General features: G+C 42.4%; 1 pseudogene; it reads right to left on the reverse strand.

The window, feature by feature from the left end:
• Nucleotides 1-3,214: 3,214 nt before the first annotated feature.
• On the reverse strand, nt 3,215-10,273 carry LOC132893941 (tribbles homolog 2-like; annotated as a pseudogene).
• Nucleotides 10,274-10,796: the final 523 nt, after the last annotated feature.

Genomic DNA, 10,796 nt, shown 5'->3' on the forward strand with positions numbered 1-10,796 from the left:
TTTGCATGTTCTCCCCGTGTCCGCGTGGGTTTCCTCCGGGTGCTCCGGTTTCCCCCACAGTCCAAAGGCATGCAGGTTAGGTTAACTGGTGACTCTAAATTGACCGTAGGTGTGAATGGTTGTCTGTGTGAGCCCTGTGATGACCTGGCGACTTGTCCAGGGTGTACCCCGCCTTTCGCCCGTAGTTAGCTGGGATAGGCTCCAGCTTGCCTGCGACCCTGTAGAAGGATAAAGCGGCTAGAGATAATGAGATGAGATGAGAGTACACCCAATGACTGTCTCATATACTCATACTGTTTAAGTAATGCAATAAAACTAATCTTTAAAAGTGGTATTTACTCAAACTGTTTGCATAGAATGAACTTTCAGGTTAACAGTGTAATAGTGTTGCAGTGTTCTGCAAATTTGCAATTTAATATTTCAGATCTTGAGACATGAAAGTACTATTTTAAAAAAATAAAAGGTCAGAAATGTTTTCTTTGTCGTCTATTTAGTTCATTTTATTTCCTCAATAATTTTCCTTGATTGAGAAATCGGTCTGGGCTCTTATGGGTTAATCAGTAGCCTGCATGCTAGTATATGTTCCATTTACACTCAAACATTTTGATGGACTCCGGGCTCAATTTTGATTAATCAAAAATCTGCGTAGTAGTACAGTCTGAAGATGCTCTTGCACATTTGGTGTCAATTGAACAAAAATTATGGGAGGATATAGGTTTAATGAGTTTTACAGTTTTTGAAGTGAGTGATGGATTGATAAGTTTAGATGTGTTCAATATTTTCTTATCTTCAGACGTAATAGTGTAGGAGATGTTTCTTTACCTGCTTGATAGTTTCGACTGAGACTCCAATCTTCCTCAGAAGAGTCATTAGTCCTTAAATTAAATTCATTATAGATGTGAACTTAAAATCATTTTTATATTTTATGGGCTTGGTGCCCTGGCTTTTGGCCTTCGTGCCCTCAAAAAATTGACAGCACAAAAGGCCAAGTGGCCGTGCCCCTAAAATGACGAAATTCCAGGCCTGGTACATCTTCATTAAAGGGCTTTGTTTTATTCTCAAAGTATTGGCCCTAGTGCTATTCAGACAGTATTGTAAACAAAACAAAGTTGCCACTTTATTAAGGTGCTTTTAGTGAATGAAAGTCTACCTTTGTTGGTAGACAGTAACTGACTCTGGCTCATTATGTTACTGCACAGTATGCCATTTCCACTGAAGATCAGCCATCACTAAAAACATCAAGCCAACAGCTATTTATTTATTGATAGTGCTGGAGAATAGTTAGCATATGCTGCAGAAAAATTGGATTAACTATATAGCCTCAGGGTGGCACGGTGGTGTAGTGGTTAGCACTGTCACCTCACAGCAAGAAGGTTCTGGGTTCGAGCCCAGTGGCCAACAGGGGCCTTTCTGTGTGGAGTTTGCATGTTCTCCCCGTGTCCGCGTGGGTTTCCTCCGGGTGCTCCGGTTTCACCCACAGTCCAAAGACATGCAGGTTAGGTTAACTGGTGACTCTAAATTGAGCGTAGGTGTGAATGTGAGTGTGAATGGTTGTCTGTGTCTATGTGTCAGCCCTGTGATGACCTGGCGACTTGTCCAGGGTGTACCCCGCCTTTCGCCCGTAGTCAGCTGGGATAGGCTCCAGCTTGCCTGCGACCCTGTAGAAGGATAAGCGGCTACAGATGATAGATGGATATATTCATGAAGCAGTGTCTGATAAATTGTGTATAACAACAAATATGATACAGTCAGTAAATGTATACCTACAAAATGACATATATGGTATATGTGCCGAATAAAATGGCCAATGAATGTAGATATACAGAAGCAGTCAAAAGTTTGGACACACCTACTCATTCATAGGTTTTTTTGTATTTTGACTATTTTCTACATTTAAGAACAATGCTGAAGACTTCAAAACTATTAAATAACACAAGGAACATATACAGTATTATGCGGTAAACAAAAAGAAAAGTGTTAAAAAGCCAAAATGTTTCATATTTTAGATTTTTCAAAATAGCCACTGTTTACCTTGATGACGCTTTGCACACTATTGGCATTATCTTAACCAGCTTCATCAGGGAGTCACCTGGAATGCTTTTCAATTAACAATTGCCTCGGCAAAAGTTCTCTCATCTCATCTCATTATCTCTAGACGCTTTATCCTGTTCTACAGGGTCGCAGGCAAGCTGGAGCCTATCCCAGCTGACTACGGGCGAAAGGCGGGGTACACCCTGGACAAGTCGCCAGGTCATCGCAGGGCTGACACATAGACACAGACAACCATTCACACTCACATTCACACCTACGGTCAATTTAGAGTCACCAGTTAACCTAACCTGCATGTCTTTGGACTGTGGGGGAAACCGGAGCACCCGGAGGAAACCCACGCGGACATGGGGAGAACACGCAAACTCCACACAGAAAGGCCTTTGCCGGCCACAGGGCTCGAACCCAGGACCTTCTTGCTGTGAGGCTACAGCGCTAACCACTACACCACCATGCCGCCTCGTCAAAAGTTAATTAGTGCAATTTCTTGCCTTCTTAATGTGTTTAAGATCAAACAGTAAATAGTAAATGATAAAAACACAGTAAATAGCCCTATTCCACAACTATAGTCAAGAACCACTCAAGTATGTAAAGAGAAATGACATCCATCATTATTTTAAGACAGTAAATGACTTTTAATTAATAATAATCCAGCCATCCATTATCTGTAGCCACTTATCCTGTCCTATAGGATCGCAGGCAAGCTGGAGCCTATCCCAGCTGACTACGGGTGAAAGGCGGGGTACACCCTGGACAAGTCGCCAGGTCATCACAGGGCTGACACATAGACACAGACAACCATTCACACTCACATTCACACCTACGGTCAATTTAGAGCCACCAGTTAACCTAACCTGCATGTCTTTGGACTGTCGGGGAAACCGGAGCACCCAGAGGAAACCCACGCAGATTGCATGCAAACTCCACACAGAAAACTCCTCGCCGGCTGCTGGGCTTGAACCCAGGACTTTCTTGCTGTGAGGTGTCAGTGCTAACCACTACACCACCATGCTGCCCTAATAATAATAATAATAATAATAATAATATAAATACCAAGGGTCTCCTCTGTAGATGAAATAAGTCAGTTCCAAATGTGCATGTATCATCTGTGTTCACGTTTGGCCACTTCCGGTAATTGAGATCAGTTCACTGAGATGCTAATTTTCTATAAAGATGGAACTTTTTGATCTTCCTCTTTGTAGAACATCCTCCTCCACATATATTGAGAGTAGCTGGTGGAGTAAAACCAAGGATGGGACAAGATTTCCTCTGCCGTTAGCCGCTCTGAAGGGTCTTTTCGAAGGACGCTACATATGAGACACTTGGCTTTAGGTGAGAGAAGCTCTGGAAGATTAAATTTGCACTTCTGGATTTCACTGTACAGACCGTTGAGGTTTGTGTGTGTGAAAGGATGACGTCCAACCAGAATAGTATACAACATAACTCCAAGAGTCCATACATTTGATGCTTTTCCTGAGTATGAGCTCTCTGTCTGTAGGCTCTCCGGACTGATATAGACCAGACAGCTGTGCTTGCCTGATACAAAATCATCCTTTTCGATAATATATGCATCTTTAAGGGTGCACAGTGCCAACTTGGTTCTATATATTTTTTTTTTAAAAGTGAATATTTAACAGTTAAACAAATACATAAAAACAACAAACACAGATGCATAATTTGTGTGCAATCATTAATTCAAATATCTCAAAGATTCGAAAAAAAATTTTTGGTTAGATATTTATTTTACTTGAACACGATCAATCACTTTCTACAAATGTAATCAATTACTCCTCTCTATTGCAAGGAAGAAAAGAAGTCTCACCGCTCTTCATCTTTAAAGGAAAAATGCTTCAGTTTCAGTCTCGGCAGAACCACAGCATTACTGTGACAATGTGCCACAACAGAGACTATCTGATGAAAGAGCCTCGAAGCTTCTTCTTCACACCGGCCTAGTGAGGACTGAACACGTCTGTACATATTACCATGTGTGTGTTCGAAGAAGACATAAACTAGAGAATGTCCAAGGATGATTTCAGATGGATGGTGTAGATTGGGCTAAACAGGAAGGTGAGAGTACACAGCCAGGGATTGGACATATCTACTAATGGGAAAAACCTACAAAAATGTGAAAGAAAGAAAGACTGTATAATTGCACAATTGTAAACACTGCATTATTGTATTAACTTTGATCTGATGATATGTTTTGGGGGGCAGCACGGTGGTGTAGTGGTTAGCGCTGTCGCCTCACAGCAAGAAGGTCCCGGTTCGAGCCCCGTGGCCGGCGAGGGCCTTTCTGTGTGGAGTTTGCATGTTCTCCCCGTGTCCGCGTGGGTTTCCTCCGGGTGCTCCGGTTTCCCCCACAGTCCAAAGACATGCAGGTTAGGTTAACTGGTGACTCTAAATTGACCGTAGGTGTGAATGTGAGTGTGAATGCTTGTCTGTGTCTATGTGTCAGCCCTGTGATGACCTGGCGACTTGTCCAGGGTGTACCCCGCCTTTCGCCCGTAGTCAGCTGGGATAGGCTCCAGCTTGCCTGCGACCCTGTAGAACAGGATAAAGCAGCTAGAGATAATGAGATGAGATGAGATATGTTTTTTTTTTGAGGTTTTAATGCCAGTCAACCACAGCTTTTCTGTCTGGAGTTTGCATGTTCTCTCCGTGCTTGCTCGAGTTTCCTCCGGGTGCTCTGGTTTCCTCCCACAGTCCAAAGATATGCAGATTAGGTCAACTGACTACTCTAAAGTGCCTATATGTGTGAATTTGAGTGTGAATTGCTGTTTGTCATTGTGTGTAATACCCTGTCCACACTAGGGATTTTGTACCGATACGATAGTACTTTCGTACCGCAACACCTGTCCACACTAGCAACTATACCGGTACTGTAGCGGTATAACTGTATCGGTATGAAACCCACAAATGTATGGGTTTCGTACCGGTACTGTAGAGCTTCGCTCTAGTGTGGACAGATGAAGCGGTTCTGTATCGATACAAATATAATGCGCATGCGCAATGAACCATTCCTACGTCTTCCGGGTTATTCATACAATACAATACGCCCGTGCTTTCCAGCTGTAAATAAAACGTCAAAATGGCTCAAAACGACCGTGGAGCTACATGGAGCAAAGACGAAGTTATGTGTTTGTTGGAGCTTTGGGGAGACGAGCGATGCCAGGAACAGTTAGTGAAGAACGGAGATTCGTTTTCTTTGTTTCTTTCTCAACTGCCTCGCACGTTTTATACGATTCAACTGAATAAATAACCACCAGAAATACAGACTGTACATTGACAACAAAAAGCACACACACGTTGTTTCATCCGCCATATTCTCGGAAGGAAGTTACTCGGTAACCACGGAAACATTTCACGCACGCGCATTTCAACTACCGTGAAAGAAAACCGCAAACATTTCTCGCTAGTGTGGACAGATGCACTAAAGTGTACCGGTATACTTTGTATCGATACAGTTATACCACTATCGTACCGGTATATATGTGAACACAGCTTTTAGTCACACAATAGACTGGCAAACTGTCCAGGGTGCTCCTTGCTCAATGTCAGCTGGGATTGGCTCCAGCTCACCTGTGACCCTTAGTGGAGTAAGCGGTATAGACGCTTATGATGGATAGGTTTTAATCCCATCATTTCAATGGGAAACGGCAATGATGGGATCAAAAAACTGTTGGATTGTACCAGTTTCCTAAAACAATCACTACTATGAATGTAAGTGTAAATCATCCACACAGAATTGTCTGATGTTGGATTATACAGTTCATATGCAGTTGGACAGGGTTTGTCAGTGTTAATTCAGGGATATTTTCATTTTGGGTGAACCATGGCCTACACTGCCACTTCATTTTAATTCATTCTACAATTGAAATTCATCTTTAAAATGTTCATATGTAGGGGAGAGCAGGGAGACTTGGGACAAGTTTTCAGCTTTTGTAAATTGTGTGAAATTCTTTGTAGGTAGCGTCACATTCATATTGCCTTAGAGAGTATTTACTATACCCTCTTACCACAACATTAGTTTCTCAGCTTTGCACATATACTGGCCTTCAGACTTCACTTTTTCTGTCATCAGGTTTTTGCAGGGAGACATGAAACATTAAGGGGAGATATGGGACATTATGTTGGGAGACTTGGGACATAGGGGGGAGACATGGGACAAAAATAAAATACCTAGGCCTACATGTTTAATTTTTATTTATTATCAATACTTGTAACATATGAACTGTGCTACAGAGATAGAAAAATGTCAGTTTACCCAAAACCTGATGAGACAAAACAGTTCCATTCTCAAAAAAGAATGAAATATTTATTAAATATAGAAATTACCATTATTTGTTTATTATTACTTATTATGCACCTTTAAATCACAAAATGCCGCTATTTGGAGAGTTGCTGCAAATGAAGTTTTGTTGTATTTTATATGTGATGACAATAAAAAACATCTAATCTAATTATCTAATCTCAAAATAAGCTTAATTTTCATACAAGTACACTCCCACATTTTTAACAAAAACATTTTAAACAAATTTATATTTGTAAACCACAAGAAAAAAAACTGTAACATGATAAACTGTCTCAATTCTCCCCATCTGGCTATTTTGAAAAAAAATCCTTAAATGATTTTTTCCCCGGGTGGCACGGTGGTGTAGTGGTTAGCGCTGTCGCCTCACAGCAAGAAGGTCCGGGTTTGAGCCCCGTGGCCGGCGAGGGCCTTTCTGTGCGGAGTTTGTATGTTCTCCCCGTGTCCGCGTGGGTTTCCTCCGGGTGCTCCGGTTTCCCCCACAGTCCAAAGACATGCAGGTTAGGTTAACTGGTGACTCTAAATTGACCATAGGTGTGAATGTGAGTGTGAATGGTTGTCTGTGTCTATGTGTCAGCCCTGTGATGACCTGGCGACTTGTCCAGGGTGTACCCCGCCTTTCGCCCGTAGTCAGCTGGGATAGGCTCCAGCTTGCCTGCGACCCTGTAGAACAGGATAAAGCGGCTAGAGATAATGAGATGAGATGAGATTTTTTCCCCCAGGATTTAATAAATAATACTGTATATGGTAACTCTAGGCTACATACTTTAATTCCTAACAAATCCTCAATACATAGTTTTCACTGACGTCACGGCATTCTAGCCGCCATCTTGTGGGGCAAACAAAACGGACCATCGCCATTACCGGCTACGTTATCTTGGATGAATTTATGAAGTTATATAGTCAGTTTTCTAAAATAAAGATCAATGTCGGCAAAATCAAGCAAACGGAAGTATATGGATACATCGGACGACATCTCACGACAACGGTATGCAGCCAAACTGGCCTTGATTGGGGGAATTGACCCCTACGAAGTGGACAAAGATGCATTTTCAAGTGACTATGCAGGGCTGCCATCCATATCGTACCCTGATATTGTGAACTATTTCGTGAATAGTAAAAGTGCCTACACACTTGACGACCTCAAAGCATACAAGTCGCTGGAGTCATACAATTATTTTGTCTGTGGCTGGGTCCATGAAGTCCACCATATAAAAACAAGTGACAGTCGTGTCCTAATTACAGCCAAGGTATGTAAACATTGGAAATAGAAATAGAAAACGTGACAAACGAGTGATATTAAGTGTACATTACAATGTAAGCGTACACTCAGCGGTTCCAGTTAGGCATTCTCCAGAGATTGTTTACATGATGTTTTGGTTTCCAAAAACAAACTTAAAAACAATTGATTGTTTATTTAAACAACTTACCACTTATAAAATGATCGGAGCAGACTTTGCTGTGTTTGGAAGGCTGATAATCCTTGCGGTTGATTCTCGCAAGCCATAGATTTCTCATTTCTATGCTGAGTTTCTTTGTTTGCTCGCCTTCGTGCTCCCGTACAGTGGGAATTCCATAAAAGCTCCGCTTGACGTCATCATCTGACCTATTACGACAGCCATGAATACAACAGGTGTGCACCATTGCTAGCTTTAAATAGCCTGCTTGGGTTCTTTTGAAGACTTTGTACTCGCGCATTACAATGTGTGCTCAGTGACCCGTAAGGTAAGCTTGACCCGCAAGATGGCTGCCACTAGGGAATCCCCGACTCTGTGACGTCATGTGCAAACTATGTATTCACCAGCGTACATTACACCACAGAATAGAGGTGGACTGCGAAGTAGAAAATACAAGTTTTGGTTGACAAAAATAATGAACTGCACAAACCTTATTGCAGTGTCCAGCTTAGTGCCTCCAAAGGAAATAGGTTACTCTAAAGGGCAATTGCTGGGTTTCAGTCACGTGACTTTTCTTAGCGGTTTTACCAGAAGTGAAATAGCTAGTGGTCTAAACTGCTGCCGTAGTGCAAACAACCAGTGATAACTTATCAGAGTATGCTTGTAATCTAGAAGCCACTGCTCGCTTTAGATATATTCAGAAGATTGCGATGTGCAATGGAATCGACTCCTACAGTCTGGGAAAGAAGGATTTGTCATACAATCTCGAAAACTACCCTTCAGTCGAGTTCCCTGACATCTCAAACTATCTGGTGTTGCAGACGTCCTTCGACACCACAAAACAGGTGGAAGAGTATGGAGGCTTACAACATTTTTGTATGTGGCTGGGTAAAGGACCTCGGGATCAAGTTGCTGCAGAATGAATCCTGTATTGTTTTTGCCCGTGTATGTTTTTTTTTTAACTTTTTGTTCGTGTCTTTACAACAAAGCGCTGCAAGTTGAAGTGTAAACAAACAACAGTTGGCTTGATCCTCACTTGTGTTGGCTCTTATCTCTCAGGTAAATCATTCACAAAGATCATCAGAAACCCCTTTAAAGACCTGGATCTTAGTTAAACAAGACGGAGAAGTGATCACGGCGCATTGTAACTATATGGCTGGGTAAGAATTTTGTCGCAAACTTCATGCATATGGACTTTGTGAGGAGTAAACAAACAAACAACTGGGGACTTTAGAGCTTCGTGACTAAAAAAAAGTATTGTAAAATAATGACACATAGCAAGAAAAGTACTTGGAAAACACTAAGGCCATAGCTGAGAGGGAAATACAAACCCTTCACGAAGTGATCACTGCAAACTCGAACATTCTTCGACTCGGCTCCCTTCAATTTCCGTGAGAGGTTCAAAAGCCACCTTTCTCGACGTCACATCACATCTCATTATCTCTAGCCGCTTTATCCTGTTCTACAGGGTCGCAGGCAAGCTGGAGCCTATCCCAGCTGACTACGGGCGAAAGGCGGGGTACACCCTGGACAAGTCGCCAGGTCATCACAGGGCTGACACATAGACACAGACAACCATTCACACTCACATTCACACCTACGGTCAATTTAGAGTCACCACTTAACCTAACCTGCATGTCTTTGGACTGTGGGGGAAACCGGAGCACCCGGAGGAAACCCACGCGGACACGGGGAGAACATGCAAACTCCGCACAGAAAGGCCCTCGCCGGCCACGGGGCTCGAACCCAGGACCTTCTTGCTGTGAGGCGACAGCGCTAACCACTACACCACCGTGCCGCCCTCTTTCTCGACGTCTTTTTAAGAAATCCTGTGTTTGTTCACCCTTTTTTATTAGTTCACGGGAAACTCTGAAGAAACTTTTATCAGTTTCACAGTTTGATCGATTCGAACAACCTAAAACAATGCAAGCATAAGGCATTTTTCATGCGAGCAATGCACCTTCTCTGTACAAACTGAGCTTTGGTAGACCACCAGCTAAAGTTTTGAATAACTATATGAGGCAGATGTGACGTCACGTGAAACCCCATAATATCTAACTTCTGATGTAATTTAAAACCTGATTGGTTGAAATTGATTTATGGGAATACAAACTGTCCCAAGTCTCTCCCGTCTCAAGTCTCCCCGCTCTTCCCTAGTGTTTGACCAAGCTCTGAGAACTATCTCCAAGAAAAGAAAAAAAGACAGTAAACAACAAAAAGAAAGCAAGAAAGTAGCATATAATGCTTGGATATTGAGCTTTGCTGTGCTTAGACCTACTACAGTAGGTCTAAGTACACCACTTAGTAGGTCTAAGTACACCACAGTAGATGACATTGGCTATATGGGTCTGTGAGAATCAGTTCAGCTCACCTTACAGAGCAAATGTTTACCGCTATGCAGGCTGATGGCTTTAAACACGTTTTGGTATTCAGCTACTTTCTCATATAACACATTTTTACCAACGGTGATATAGTAGGAATCACTGGACGCTTTGGTGGAAGAAAAAGTCGAAAGCATTTTGTTGAAATCAGTAATAAATTTCCCTGAACCTGGAAGTTGCTGTGCTCCTGCAGGGGATGAGTCATTAAACCTTCTGTGGAACTTTAATTTCATCTCTCATCTCATCTCATCTCATCTCATCTCATCTCATCTCATCTCATCTCATCTCATCTCATCTCATTATCTCTAGCCGCTTTATCCTTCTACAGGGTCGCAGGCAAGCTGGAGCCTATCCCAGCTGACTACGGGCGAAAGGCGGGGTACACCCTGGACAAGTCGCCAGGTCATCACAGGGCTGACACATAGACACAGACAACCATTCACACTCACATTCACACCTACGGTCAATTTAGAGTCACCAGTTACCAACGGTGATATAGTAGGAATCACTGGACGCTTTGGTGGAAGAAAAAGTCGAAAGCATTTTGTTGAAATCAGTAATAAATTTCCCTGAACCTGGAAGTTGCTGTGCTCCTGCAGGGGATGAGTCATTAAACCTTCTGTGGAACTTTAATTTCATCTCTCATCTCATCTCATCTCA

Source organism: Neoarius graeffei, chromosome 11, assembly GCF_027579695.1.
Source record: "Neoarius graeffei isolate fNeoGra1 chromosome 11, fNeoGra1.pri, whole genome shotgun sequence".
NCBI lineage: Eukaryota > Metazoa > Chordata > Actinopteri > Siluriformes > Ariidae > Neoarius > Neoarius graeffei.